Source organism: Ursus americanus, chromosome 2, assembly GCF_024610735.1.
Source record: "Ursus americanus isolate L20-20 chromosome 2, mUrsAme1.1.p, whole genome shotgun sequence".
NCBI classification, from domain to species: Eukaryota; Metazoa; Chordata; class Mammalia; order Carnivora; family Ursidae; genus Ursus; species Ursus americanus.
Genome location: NC_142128.1, coordinates 53,898,866 through 53,913,845, shown reverse-complemented (window position 1 = coordinate 53,913,845; position 14,980 = coordinate 53,898,866). Strand labels below are relative to the sequence as shown.

At 38.7% G+C, this 14,980-nt stretch overlaps 1 protein-coding gene across 1 annotated transcript in view; it reads left to right on the top strand.

The window, feature by feature from the left end:
* The window catches only part of SPATA17 (spermatogenesis associated 17), a 205,286-nt gene extending 190,935 nt beyond the window's left edge, over positions 1-14,351 (top strand). Inside the window, exon 11 of the mRNA XM_045809617.2 lies at positions 12,458-14,351. The gene's annotated coding sequence lies outside the window, so the exon portion shown is untranslated. The remainder of the gene's footprint in view (positions 1-12,457) is intronic.
* The last annotated feature ends 629 nt before the right edge of the window (positions 14,352-14,980 follow it).

Genomic DNA, 14,980 nt, shown 5'->3' with positions numbered 1-14,980 from the left:
ACAACTCCTAACATCATGCCAGTTGACAAAGGGAAAATGTTTAAAGGACCCGGATCCATATTCACAGATTGGGCAATGAAGGTGGAGTTGGAGCTGAGAGGCAATGAACTGATATCATCCTTTAATGCAATCCCTATACTTGGCATAGTGTCTTTTATCTGTGAAGGAATTCTCCCTGATACTTGTACTAGACTGGCTGCTGGGGAATTTCTGTCTATATCATCAGCTCCCATCATTTGAGAATGTTTACATTTTTATGGTCAATAGATTTGTATTTAGAACATGCTGGTAAATCCACCCAGCTCTTCACATTCCTACCTCTTAACACAGACATACTTCTCCCCTATCTCCTTGTTGAAATTGTCCCTGAGTGAGCCTGTATCTTTATCATTCTGAGCTTTCTTCTCCTGGCTAAATATAACCAACCCTTCTGGTGCTAGACAAAGTAGGACAGACAGTATGATATTGTTCTTGTCCTGACTGATTTGCAGGAGTGATCGTGAGTCTCAGAAATGAGACTCTGCTCTCTTTAATTTTCTTTGCCTGCAAAGAGCTTCAGGGGAGCTGAGGACATTTTACATATCTTCACTTCGGAAGATACAAATCCATAGTTTTTAAAAACTGTCACGTTTATTGTATTTTGAAAAATACAGTATATGAAAATATAGTTCATTAGTGAAAATGTTTTGCATGGATAGGTCTTTGTTATCTTCATTGTTAAATCCTTGGAGACCTTTATTTTATTCATCAAATAGTTTATCCCCTGTGTTTCGTCCACAGAGACTTTGGAGACCATTTGATTATAACTTGAACTTGATGGCACTTTTCTATGCTACCAAACATTCATCCGTTCATCCATTCATCAGTCACTCATTCATACACTGATTAATTTATCATATAAGTGTATATTGAATGTATAAGTTTTCCATGAGTGGTTATAGGGAGAAAGGTGGTTGCAAACATGCATGGCAGATTTTCCCATATATACAGCACTTAAAATCATACAGTACAATTGTTATAATATAGAGGAGACTATGATAGATTTTTTAAGAGATTCACAATGGCAAACCAAAGAAGAGACATATAAATTCTATAAGAATCAACTAACTAAAACTGGAATTTCGGGATCAAAATCGTGTGAGAATATGAAGATCACAGTAGACTTGGTAACTCCTTGTAGAAGAAAGCTCATCATGGTTACCATTGCTTTCCTAGCTCCTGGTCATGATAGACTTCCTTTATGTATTTCGTGGTTGCCTACAGGGACAAATGTGTTAATGAGTAACTAATTAGTTACGTGGAGTTGTAAAAATGAATGAGAAGAGTTGGTTTGTTCAAATTCTGCCACAAATAACTATGAACTCAGAAAAGTCGTTTATATTCAGGGATCCCCAAGGCCACTCTTAGGTTCAGTGATTTTCTGGAAGGACTCACAGAACTCAGCAAAGCTGTTGTACTCATGATTACCATTATTACAGCAAAAGGATGAAGATTAAAGTTAGCCACAGAAAAGGAACATAGGTCCGGGTCCAAGAGACAGCAGGTGTAAGCTTCTCGATGTCGTCTCCTAGTGTAGTCCGCACTTCTTTTTCCCAGAAACAATGCGTGACAGTACTTATGGAGTATTTCCAACCCAGGAAGCTCACGTGAGTCTTGGAGTCCAACGTCTTTCCTGGCGGGTTAATCTCACAGACATGCTGACCCCCTATGTGGCTGAAGTTAGTGTTCAGCCCCTTCAGAGGTAACCTGATAGCACATGGGCCAAATGCTCCACCATAAATCACATCGTTAGCATGGATTCTGTCATGGCCCAAAGCCCCCAGATACACAAGGACAGCCTTATCAGGAAAGATATCCCAAGGACTTACAGGTTACCTCTCAGGAGTCTGGCAAAGCCCCAAAGTTTATTTGCTGTGTGCAGAGTATGGACAATCCTTAGTTAATGCTTCATTGTTCATCATTTGACCTCTGTCTGTGCCTAGTTATCTTCGTCTATAAACTAAGGTAAAGGCAAGATGAACAAAGATAATTCCTAGCTCTAAAATGCTACACTGATTTAATTCCTAGTTAAGCATCACAGAAGTAGAGTAAGCTTTAAAGAACATTCTAAAAAACAGTTTAAAAAGCATCAGCGTACAAAGAAAGGACAACTTTTTTATATTTCTTACAATTAGGCAATCGTTATCTTTATCTTTGCATTCAGCTGGTAAACACAAGCAGTGTTCTTCAAGCCACACTTTCTTCTGGCCCTTCCACCTTGCCTAGAATCCCTACTCAAATCTCTGGAAAACGAGTGCCTCCAAGAGACTTTGAAGATTAGTTCAGGATAATTGCTGTTGGAAAAGTAGTGCTTAGCAGCTGTTTAAAAAAAAATTTTTTTAAGGGAAATGGGTTTATTTTGCAGCAAGAAGAATTTAGGTTCAGTTTAAGGACAATTTGCTGACTGAGAACATGAAAAACTAAAATGTTATCAAGGTTTATGGAGTCTCCTTGCCTAGGAAAATCAGGAAGTATACTCCTTTATTTTTCTGAATAGTCTGAGTTTAGATCTGAACTCATTAAGATGCTGGTTTTTTGTTGTAATACTCCTAAATTCAGAAGTTAAGCCACCACCAAAATAAACTCAGCAGATTAGGCTGCGAAGGAGGACTAGGATGTTTTAGTAGACAGAACATTTTTATGGCACATCTCAGTTAAGTTTCAAGTTAAAAGTGGATTAATTTTAGAGTATTGTACTGAGGTTATTTGGGATGAAAAAAGCTAGGACATAGTTATGTTTTGAGTTGGTCACAGGAAGCCAAAATGAATTTGAAAGCCATCACTGCCATGCCCTTAGAGAACGATTTTCTACTCAAAGAGCAAGGCAATCAGTACCTAGTTGAGCAGCTAAATTTGACTCAGCATTGGGCAAGGCCGATTAGCATCTACTACCTGCCATCTGCTTCCAGACAATTGGTACTTCCTTCATTGGTTTTATAGAATGGCATCTTTACAAATGGTATAGGAGCCATCATAGGAAGTCATTATTCCTGGAGTAGACTGGAAGAGTGTACCATTAAACATCACCATGGAAAGTGAGATGTGACAGCCAGTTTGTGTAATTCTAGAACAATCCCATTAAGTTAAGAGCTCATTTATTATGAAAATGAGAGAGAGAGAATGACACAGAATCTAACCAGGGAAGAATTGCTCTTAGTCTAAGTAAAATTAGCATTAAAACTCACTAAAACTGAAGTTTAGGACTCAAATCAGTATAGTACATCAAAGATGCATGGAGTAAGAAATGGTAAATATATCTTAATATGAGTTATTTGAAAGATTTTGAGAAGTTGACAACTGCTACAGACTGAATGTTTGTGCCCCCCCCCCAAATTCATACGTTGAAACTTGTGATGGTATTTGGAGGTGGGTCCTTTGGGGGATTAATACCCTTATAAAAGGGATCCTAGAGAGCGCCTTCATTCTTTCAACCATGTGAGGACACAGCAAGAAGACAGCTGTCTATGAACCAGAATGACAGCCCTCATCAGACATTGAATTTGCCAGTGCCTTGTTCATCGATTTCCCAGCCTCCAGAACCATGAGAACGAAATGTTTGTTGTTTAAACCACCCAGTATATGGTATTTTTGTTATAGCAGTCCAGAAGGACTTAGCACTCTACCTCAGTAGTCAAATGAAATAAATATGGTGGTCTGACGATCAGAAAAGTTTCCCAGGTTACCCTTACCTGTATGTATCCATGTTGCACCCAGAGGCTTGTTAGAGATGCAAAATCAGGCCCAGGTGTACCCCTACAGGACAGAGTCTGCATCTTCACAAGATCCTTGGGTGACTCATGCCCATTCAAGTTTGAGAAGCGCTGCTTGCCAGTCTGGCCAGCTGCCTGTTTTTGTAAATTGAGTTTTATGCATCAAGCTTTTTCAGTTACATATTGTCTATAGCTGCTTTTGCAGGACAGTGGCAGAGATGAGTGCTTATGACAGAGACTGTGTCTTGCACAAAGCCTAAAATATTTACTGTTCAGCCCTTTACAGAAAAGACTTGTTTATTTCCTAGATTTATTGAGATAAGGAAACTGCCCTTTATCATTTGCAATAACATAGGCTTTTAGATGTATGCTTTTTGTACCTTTTTCCTTTCAATTTTCATAATAATCATTTTTGCAGATAAAAGTAAACACTTTGCTCAAGATGCCATACCTAATTATTGATGGAACCAGACCTCAAATCTAGGTCTGTCTGACTCCAAGGACCATGATCTTTTCACTGTGCACTGTGACTTTCCCTCTAGGAAGTTGGGACTCTCATCTCAGTGCTTTGCTTATCCAGGGGTTAATTAGCCTTGGAGAAGAGAACTGATGTTGCCCAGACTCATACATGATAGAATTGTTGCAAAATATCAATTTCCTAACCTATACTGAGAAATCTCCCTGCCATGCAGATGAATAGATGGCAAATACACTTGAGAAACCACATCAAGGACAGAAGGACACTTGGAGAATTTCTACAATCAGAGCTCAATTGGTCTTTGCAGAAATAGACTTCCCTGGGCCTCTGCAGTGGCCAGGGCCCCACTTTTCCAGTTTCTACGGAAGATTAGAGCCTGTTTCACCCCCTTGAAGTTCTCTATTTTCATTTTCTGGTGACATATTTTAATATCAACTTTGAGTTTAAGAGAAGGTCCCCAATTGTTGTGAGGAGTCATACTTATTCATCATACTAGAACTAGGCTAGTCTATTATGGTCCCTGCCTTCCAGAAACTAACAATGCTATCAGTTAAAAATAAGAAAGAGGGTTGAAACCCTGAGCTACTTCTTTGAAAAAATAAACAAAAATCAGAGTAGAAGGATTACTAGTAAGATTGAATCAGTAATCAAAAATCTCCTAACAAAAATCCAGAACCAGATGGCTCCACTGGTGAATTCTACCAAACATTCAAAGATTTAATACCTGTTATCAAAATCTTCCAGAAAATTGCAGAGGGCAGTACACTATCAAACTTACTTTATAAGACCAGGATTACCCCGGATTACTCTGATACTAAAACCAGACAAAGATCACACACACACACACACACACACACACACACACACACACACACACAGATAGGTGGCAGGGTGGGGGGGAGCGAGAAGAAAGAGAAGAAGAGGAGGAAGAGGGAGGGGGAGGAGAAGAAGAGAAGGAGGGAAGGAGGGAGGGAGGGAGGGAGGGAGGTGGGGGGGGAAAGAAAGAAAAGAAAAGAAAAAAGAAAAGAACATTACAGGCCAATAAATATAGATTCAAAAATCCTAAACAAAATATTAGCAAACTAAATTCAACAGTACATTAAAAGGATCATATACCATGATCAAGTAGGATTCATTCCTGGGACGCAAGGACAGTTCACCATCTGCAAATCGATCAATATGATAGGCCACATTAACAAAATGAAAGATAAAAATCATGAACATCTGGATAAATGCAGAAAAAGCATTTGACAAGATGTAACAGCCATTTATGATTAAAAAACTCCCAACAAAGTAGGTATTGAGGGAACATGCCTCAATATAATAAACTTTTCTTCTAAGATTAGGAATAAGACAAGGATGCCCACTCTCACCATTTGTATTCAACATAGTATTGGAAATCCTAGCCATGAAAGTTAGACAAGGACAAAAAAATAAAAGGTATCCAAATTAGAAAGGAAGAAGTGAAGTTAGACAAGGACTAAAATAAAAGGTATCCAAATTAGAAAGGAAGAAGTGAAACTGTCACTATTTGCAGATGACTTGATCTATATATAGAAAACCATAAACCAGAAAACTGTTAAGAGCTAATAAATGAATTCAGTAAAGTTGCAGGATACAAAATAAATATGTAAAAACATGTTACACTTGTATACACTAATAACAAACTATCAGAAAGAGAATTGAAGAAAAAAGACCATTTACAATTGCTTCAAAAAGAATAAAATACCTTGGAATAAATCTAACCAAGGAGATGAAAGACCTTTATACTGAAACCTATCAATAGACACTGAGGAAAGAAATTAAAAAAGACACAAATAAATAGGTATCTGGTGCTCCTGGAGTGGAAGAATTGATACCATTAAAATGGTGATACTACCCAAAGCAATTTGCAGATTTGGTGCATTCCCTATCAGAATCCCAATGGCATTTTTCACAGAACTAGAACAAACAATTCTAAAATTTCTATGGAACTACAAAAACCCCAAATAGCCTAAGCAATCTTAAGAACAAAACCAGAGGTATCATGATCCAATTTCAGATTATGCTACAAAGCTATAGTAGTTAAAACAGTATGATATGGGCATAAAAACAGACATATATATCAGTGGAACAGAATAGAGAGCCCAGAAATGAACCCAATTATATATGGTCAAATAATTTACAACAAAGTAGGCAAGAATATACAATGGAGGAAGGACAGTCTCTTCTATAAATGGTGTTAAGAAAACTGGACAGCTACATGCAAAAGAATGAAACTGGAGCACTGTCTTATACTGTATACAAAAATTAATTCAGAATGGATTAAAGACTTGAATGTAAGACCTGAAACCATAAAATCCCTAGAAGAAAACATAGGCAGTAACTCCTTGACATCAGTCTTAGGCGAAGCTTTTTGGTTTTTACTCCAAAGGCAAGGGCAACACAAACAAAAATAGATAAATGGTACTACCTCAAACCAAAAAGCTTCTGCACAGCAAAGAAAACTGTCAACAAAATGATAAGACAACCTCCTGAATGGGACAAGATATTGGCAAATCATGTATCCAATAAGGGGTAATGTCCAAACTATATAAAGAACTCATAAAACTCAATAACCAAAAACAAAACAAAATAAACCCCAAACAAAATAATCTGAATAAAACGCAGGGAGAGAATGTTTATAGATGCTTTTCCAAAGAAGATATACAGATGGCCAACAGACACATGGAAGAATACTTGACATCATTAATCATCAGGGAAATACATGTCAAAACCACAATGAAAAATCACCTCACACCTGTCAAAACGGGCTATTAAAACTACTAGAAATAACAGGTACTGGTGAGGATGTGGAGAAAAGGAAACACACACTATCAGTACAAATATAAATTGGTGAAACCATTATGGAAAATTATATGGAGTTTGTATTAAATTAAAAATAGAACTATCTGCAGTTCTACTTCTGGGTATCTAAAGAAAACGAAAACACTAATTTGAAAAGGTGTATGCACCCCTCTGTTCGTTGCAGTTTATATACTCCTCAGCCATAAAAAAAAAAAATCTTGCTGTTTGCAACAACATGAATGGTCTTTAGGGTATTATACTAATGTATCAAGTCAAACAGAGAAAAGACAAATGCTGTATAGTGTGAAACTAAATAGACATATCCTCTGCCTTCGAAAAATTGCTCTAGGAAAGATCATTTTTTTATTACATTCAAGAGGTATTTATTGTCTACTCTGCCGGGCACTGTTCTACGAGCTGGGGATATAGGACAGATGAAAGTAAACCCAAATTCCTGATGTCACAGAGCTTACATTTTAGTGGGAGAGAGACCATAAAGAAGTAAAATGTACAGCGTGTGAGAGAGGGCTCAATATTAAGAGGGGTAGGAGAAGGGCTGGAATGGGATGTAGGAGGGAAGGTCGGCCTGAGAATTTGGATGCCCAGAGCCTACGGTCTTAAGACCTTCCTGTGGAGATGACTGATTCCAGAATGGCACGGACTTATCTGGTCCACAGATAGGACAACAGAGAAAGTAAGAACAGCAAGAATGGAGGGCAGCACAGCAGACATCAGCATGGTGCGTTCCTGTCAGCCCGGGTTCTAGCCAGAGGAGCAAGTGTCTGTGTCGGGCAGACATGTAATTATGATGGTGTCACAGAGGAAGTGAGGTTGGAGGATCTCCTTGAAGAGGAAAAGGCTAATGTAATCTGACCACATTGTAGAGTTTCTCTGGAATAATAATTGTCTCAGGACAAACAGAATGCTCTTTCCACGGAATACATTAGTTGAAACTCTTCAAAAGGCAGCAAAATAAATGCATGGTCACCAGTTCACCCTTTCCCCGTGGCCCAGGCCCTCACTCTCCCTGCCCCTCTCACTCCCTCCATGCTTCCTCCTGGGGCTGGAGGGTGTGGGGGGAAGGACAGAAGTAAGGCTCAAATACCAGAGCAGCTAAGCCAGAGGCTAATAAGGAATACCATCAACTTGTTAGGCCAGGTTCTCTCCATTTTCATGCTGCAAAGCCAAAAGGGGCCACAAAGCTTTTCCCCCCTTTACGACAAAATATGATCTCCCTTCTAAACTGGTACTAGCTGGGTACCACTCCTGTTTCCTACTGCTGGGAGGCACATATGGCTGTGTGGCCAGGCCCCCACAAATCATCCGGGAAGTTCATTTTTATTAGTAGCTTCTGCTTAATTAAGGGATGCACCATGCTCCATCAATCAGCTTCTGCACGTTCGAGTCATCCGCAGTCACTCCACCACTCATAGATGTAGGTCTGCTGTAGGAAAACGCAAAGATCTGGGGCATACTGGCTCCAGAAGCCAGGGGGGTAACGTCTGACTGCTGGAGCAGTTCCTTTAAACAGGAGACCGTGGCTACAGAGGCAGGTAGTGGGTGACACTTTGAGTGTCTTTACCCTTCGAATGTGTGAACTTTGATTCATTGGACCAGATGCCTGTTAGAGAGAGATACAGTGCTTTAACATATTTATGTTAGATCCTCAATCGTATGCAGTAGAGTGAACTATAGTTTTCATTATTTAGAAAATGTTTTTAAATGCAAAGTATGTAGAATCCCATGAGGCAAAGTAGATGGACAAGAATGGGATTGGTATATATTTTTCGCCGCTATGTAGATGCCTTCTTCGAGATAAGGCGCAAAGTCAGAACTATTTTATAGCATCTTTTGCCTGAGTTGGTTTCCAGAAACTTCCCAAGTACAACCCATCTTCATTATTCACAGATTCTGTATTTGTGAATTCGCCTACCTCCTAAAATCTATTTGTAACCCCCAAATCAGCTCACTCATTGTGGACATGCTTGGAGTGGTGAAAACTTTGGGTTGCTCAACGCTCCCCTTCCCAGCTGGGGCAGAGCTGACTGGAGGAGGTGGTGCGGTGGGAGGAGGCCCTGCCCCAGGGCCAGTTGGCCCAGGGAGTTTGAAATGCAGCTCTGGTACTTGTCAGTGCAACACCTCCATCAAGTACATAACACTTCAGAACTGCCTTTTCCCTTTTGTAAAATAAAACGGAATCTATCTATCTTGAATCTTTAGGATTTAAGATTATAAGCTTTGTGAGGTATGCATGTGTATGTATATATTTCCGCTAAGAGCAATGGTTCAGTGTTTGCTCATTCAGTGTTTGTGATGACTTCATGGGATATAACTACCCTAAACAATGAGAATTGACTGGAATATCTTCCCCACTGGTGAGACAGGCAAATATACAATATCCCATATCGATAGGGAAGTAGTTACTGAAATTAGTTTTATAAGAAAACAATGTAATTTAAAAATTGGCAAAAAATATATATGAACAGGGGCACTTGGGTGGCTCAGTCATTAAGCGTCTGCCTTTGGCTCAGGGCGTGATTCCGGCGTTCTGGGATTGAGCCCCACATCAGGCTCCTCTGCTGGGAGCCTGTTTCTTCCTCTCCCACTCCCCCTGCTTGTGTTCCCTCTCTGGCTGGCTGTCTCTCTCTCTCTGTCATATAAATAAATAAAATCTTTTTAAAAAATTAAATATATATATATATATATATGAACAGACACTGCCCCAAAGAAGCTACAATGATGGCAAGTGAAAATAATAAAGCTGGCAAATGAGAAGATGCTCAACATCATTTGTCGTTAGATAAATGCAAATTAAAACCACAGTGGGATACTACTACATACCTCCTAGAAGTGTTAGAACCATAAAAAGTGACAATACCAAATGCCGACAAGAACGAAGATCAACAAGAACTCATTCATCGCTATGTGGAATGCAGAATGGTACAGCCACTCTGGCAGTCAGTTTGGCAGTTTCTTATATAAACATATACTTAACATATGATCCAACGATCCAGTTCCCAAGTGAATTGAATTTATTTCCAAGTAAGTTTATTTGCCCATGTGAGTGATAAACATATTTACACCAAAACCTGTATGTGAGTGCTCACTGTAGTTTCATTCATAATCAGCAAAATCTGAAAATAACCATGATGTCCTTCAACAAGTGAGCGGATGGCACGTCCATATAATGGAATACGACTCAGCAGTAAAAAAGGTGTGTTAACAGATTGATGCAACAATATGGAAGAATCTCGAATGTGTGCTGCTGAGTGAAAGAATGCCCAACCAAAATGCTGCAGAGTGTGTAATTAGGTGTAATTAGTTCTGTTTATATGACATTATGGAAAAGGGAAAATTGTAGGAATAGGAGATCAGTGCTTGCTGGGGAATGGGGGAAGAAGAGAGATTAAATAGAAAGCAGCCACACAGGGGAATTTTAGGGTGATGGAACTCTTTTGTTTTCTCTTGTACTGTGTTGGTAGATGCATAACTATGAATTTGTTAAACCCACAGAACTGTATGTAACAAAGAGTAAGCCTTTCTGTGTACAAGTTAAAAAAAAAAATCAACCAAAATGTTGAAGATCCCATGATAGAATGAAGATTGTACCTATTTTATTATGAGTATGGCAATATAATATAATAAAAAATATGATTATAAAAAAAGAAAAAAAAAGAAAATCTTTCAAATAGATAAAAATTTAAAAATAAAAATTAAAAAAATAAAACTAAAAAAAAAAAGAGTATGGCACAATGAAAGGGTTAGCAGGGAGAGGAGCCAGTATAATTAACTTTGGAAAAATAGTGCTTTGGACACTGTAAAGATAAAGAAAAAAAAAACCTGGATAAACAAGGTACTCTGGTTGGTAAAAATTTTTTTTTCTCATAGGGGTATGCATTATCAATTCTGGAATTAATCTGCATGTATACACAAGTTGAAAAAAATCAGTAAATAAATTGGAGATAATGGGAGCCAACTTTCTCAATGTTAGAGAAACAAGTTACAAATGAGCAGGCAGAAGTGGAGGAAAGGTTAACACCTGTGTGGTGGCTTAGAGTTGGAGATACAAGTATGATTTATGTTAACATATATACAAATAGATAAATACATCAATAGAGATGTGTGTTTATACCTGGTTCATTTTAACCCTGTCTCCTGAGACAGCCTAGAAGCAGTGATATGTAGGTAGCCATGAGCACGTCCAGTGCCCGGATGTTGGTTTTCAAACATCGTTCTCAAACACCAGGAACCAGGGTCCTTGGAGAAATAGCTGATTCTATGCTTGAGCCAAAGTAATACAGGATGGCTCTAGAGCATCTGGTAGGACTGTAGCGTTGTAGTGACAAAAGTAAGGGAGTGCTGGGAAAAAAGGTGGGGAGACCATGCCAAAAGAATATAAGACTCAACCTGAAAGAATCCCTAGGTACCAAAACTAGAATGATTGGAGAAATAATAATAATAGTATTGGACTATAATCCAAAGAATAACAGATATACCTGAGTGCATGCTGATATAACTATGTAAATGGGAAAGAACAAACAAATCTTTGTTATAGAAGAATCTGGAATAATATAGGTAGATAGTTCCCCCTCTAGGAGGTGAAGCTTGATTCCCTTCCCCTGTGTCAGCCAGACTTAATGACTCACTTCCAAAGAGTAGAATCTGCAAAGGGAAAAACAGTAACTTTACAGTGGAGAAAGCTGGCAGATACCACGATAACCACATAATCAAGATTAACATCACTGGTGATCAATTATATCGTTCTCATGTACTCCCTGATACGATGTGTATGTACTTTACTTCTTCGTTATTTCCCCCCCCCAACCCATAAGCCCATTATAAAATAAAATGGAGGGGCATTCTGTAAAGCTTCTGATTACCAAGACCCTTCTAAAGTTTCAAAGGTATGAAACAGAAAGGAGGACTAAGAAACCATCACAGATTAGAGGAGACAAGGGAAGCACGACAAATTAATGCAGTGTGGGATCCTGAATTGGATGTTGGCGTAAAAAAAAGATATTAATGGAAAAACTGGTGAATTCCAAATAGTCTGTAGCTTAGTGGTGTCATATCAGTGTTAATGTCTTAGTTTTAGCAAACGTAGCGCAATTATGTAAAATGTTACATTAGACCAAGCTGGGCGATCCGGGAACTTTCTGCACTATCTTTGTGACTGTTCTGAAAATCTAAAGTGTTCCAACATAAAAAGTTAAATGAATACATATGTACATGCATAAATAAAGAGACTGTTTAAGATGTTATTAAAAATAATTTATTTTTCCAAACACAATAGAGAAATGGTATTTTAATGCCATGGAGGTTAGAGGAGAGGGAAAAGGCTCAGTATTGTTCCCTCTAATCTACAAATTCTGTTGCGATTCTCTTCACTTGTTCTCCACTTTAGATTTATAGAGGAAGGAGAGAAGCAAGCGTAAAGGAAGATGAGAAATAGAGAACAAGAAGAAATGACAAATGAGGCTGTAAATACAATTAAAACTTTCAGAACAGTACAAACCACAGGTAATTCTTCCCAACCGCTCGAGTGTCAATATGGTTCAGCAAAATAGAAATAATGAAGGTCAGCAAAATGAAGGGTGGTTCAGAAGCTGTCTGGAAACTAGCTCTGGAACTCTAAATTCAACAGTCCTGCTTTGGTTGTCTGTGACCTGCCTCCAAGTTTCATTTACACACGGGATAATTACTGTGCTTTTGTCCTGGAGCACGAAATACTTTAGATCGCAATGGCTGCTTTTGTTCTGTTTTGCTACTACTTAATTACAAACCATCATGTTTAGATCTTTTCAGGGCAGAACAAGGCAGTGATAACACCACTTGTAGAAACAACAAAAAATGTGATGGAAAATCTGCATTAAAAATGACAAAGGAATGTCCAGGGTGAAATTTTGGCTTCCATACATTAGGCAGGGGCACCACTGACAACATGGCCACTTAGCCCAATCTTTACCCATGCTGAGTGGCGCTAAGCCCTCTTCAAGGAATAGCAAGACTAAAAGCCTGTTAGGAAGACTGTTTTGTGGGGTCCAACACACAGTTCACTTGAGAGGAAAATCGAATTCTCTTTCAGTCCTTGAGCAGTGAAAAGGTGGCACACTAACCCCCTGCGTTCTTTCAATAATGAGAAAAGTAAATCTAAGTAATACCTTCCAATGAATGAGGCTATGTCATCAAGACTACATAGGTCAACATTTCTCCCTGATGCTTTTTCACAGTCATTTTATCCCCTACGCGTTTTATTATTATGAGGGTTATTAAGAGTCTCATGCGCTCTGTGGAAAGTGTGAAAAATAGCATTCAAACATTGAGGATGTATTTTTATAATATAAATAAAAGCCTGTTGTATTATTTTATGTATATTATTATATACATTCATTGTTACAGTAAATATATGAAGGAAGTTTTAGACCAGCAGGGCATATCTCAGGCCATTTCCCCTCATTTATCCTGAGAGGGATTTTTCTCCCTCAGGAACCGTATTAAGAAGTTTGTGACTTTTGGGGGAGAATATATAGGTGGCATGATGTAGCCTTAAGCTTCCTCCACTTGCCACTCTTTGGGAATTGAGTTGGATTATGTCATTTCCTCTGATGCCCTATAATGCAACCTTAAGAGTAATGACCCTGCAGTGTGGCTCTGCTGAAAATAGCTTTTCCGGTGCCAGAAAAAGATGATTCATACTTGGCATAGGAGCCATTTCTGGAAACTGCCAGAACAAAGGACAGAGGTAATTCACTAAGGGGCTCCATCATCATCTAACTCAATTTGGGTGGGTACATTTAATGATAGCACATCACTAAATACAAACATTCCAGTTGATAGATTTACATATGTACATAAGTACGTATGTCATGTACCCATCTGTTTGGTATGTATTTATTTCTACTACAGGTGTGTTTATGCACACACATACGTGTGTGTTTATTTAAGAGCAGAGATATATCAGGCTTACCCTACAGTTATTTATCATTCATTAATTTTAATCACGTGGTCTGAGATCATTTGAACAATGACCTGAAAATAAGAGCTTGGTTGAAATTGTAACTCTGCCACCCTATGTATTCTTGTTCCCAGAAGTTACTAAAACCGGGGGCACCTGAGTGGCTCAGCCGGTTAAGCATCTGACTTTGGCTCAGGTCATAATCTCAGGTTGGTGGAATCGAGCCCTGCATCGGGCTCTCTGCTCAGCACAGAGTCTGCTTGTCCCTCTCCCTCTGCTCCTAGCTCTCCTCTCTTTCTCAAATAAGTAAGTAAATAAAATCTAAAAAAAAAAAAAAAAAAAAGACATGCATGGTCATCTTTTCCACTTGTACAGCCTGCCACCAAATTTCAACAACCTTCTGACATTTGAGTTATCAGTGCTTCCAGTGGCAGGTGTTTCCACCACTTCTTGGAGAAGACTATTCTTGGAGGCTGTAGGGGATTTATCTCCCCATTCCTAGAGAACGCCTTCTCGGCACTGTCTTGTAGACCTCATTGACCACCCGGTTATCATACTCCTCCTTGGCTGTGTGTCAAACTGCACATTTATTTTTCTTAATCTTTTCTCAAAAATCAATTCTCTGAGTCCCTTAATCATTTTTATTGGTCTCTGTTGAATTTTCTCTAATATGATGGCACCTATCTGCTCCCGAACTACTTTACTCATCTTTACCATTCAGCATTCAACTTTGGCTGGGTACCGTGGAGTATATCCCACAGAGGGCACTGACTGAAGTTTGTCTCACAAAACATCCACTTCCCACCATTTTGTGAACCTCAAAAATACATTATATATAATGGAAACCTAGCAACTTGTTGTTTGACCATGTATGGTATCTCATGTATTTTTTTTCTAAATCAGATTCTACTACGAACATGGCTTCCCATTACTAAGTAGTTAGTGCATTTTCCAGCTCACGACTCTCCGAAT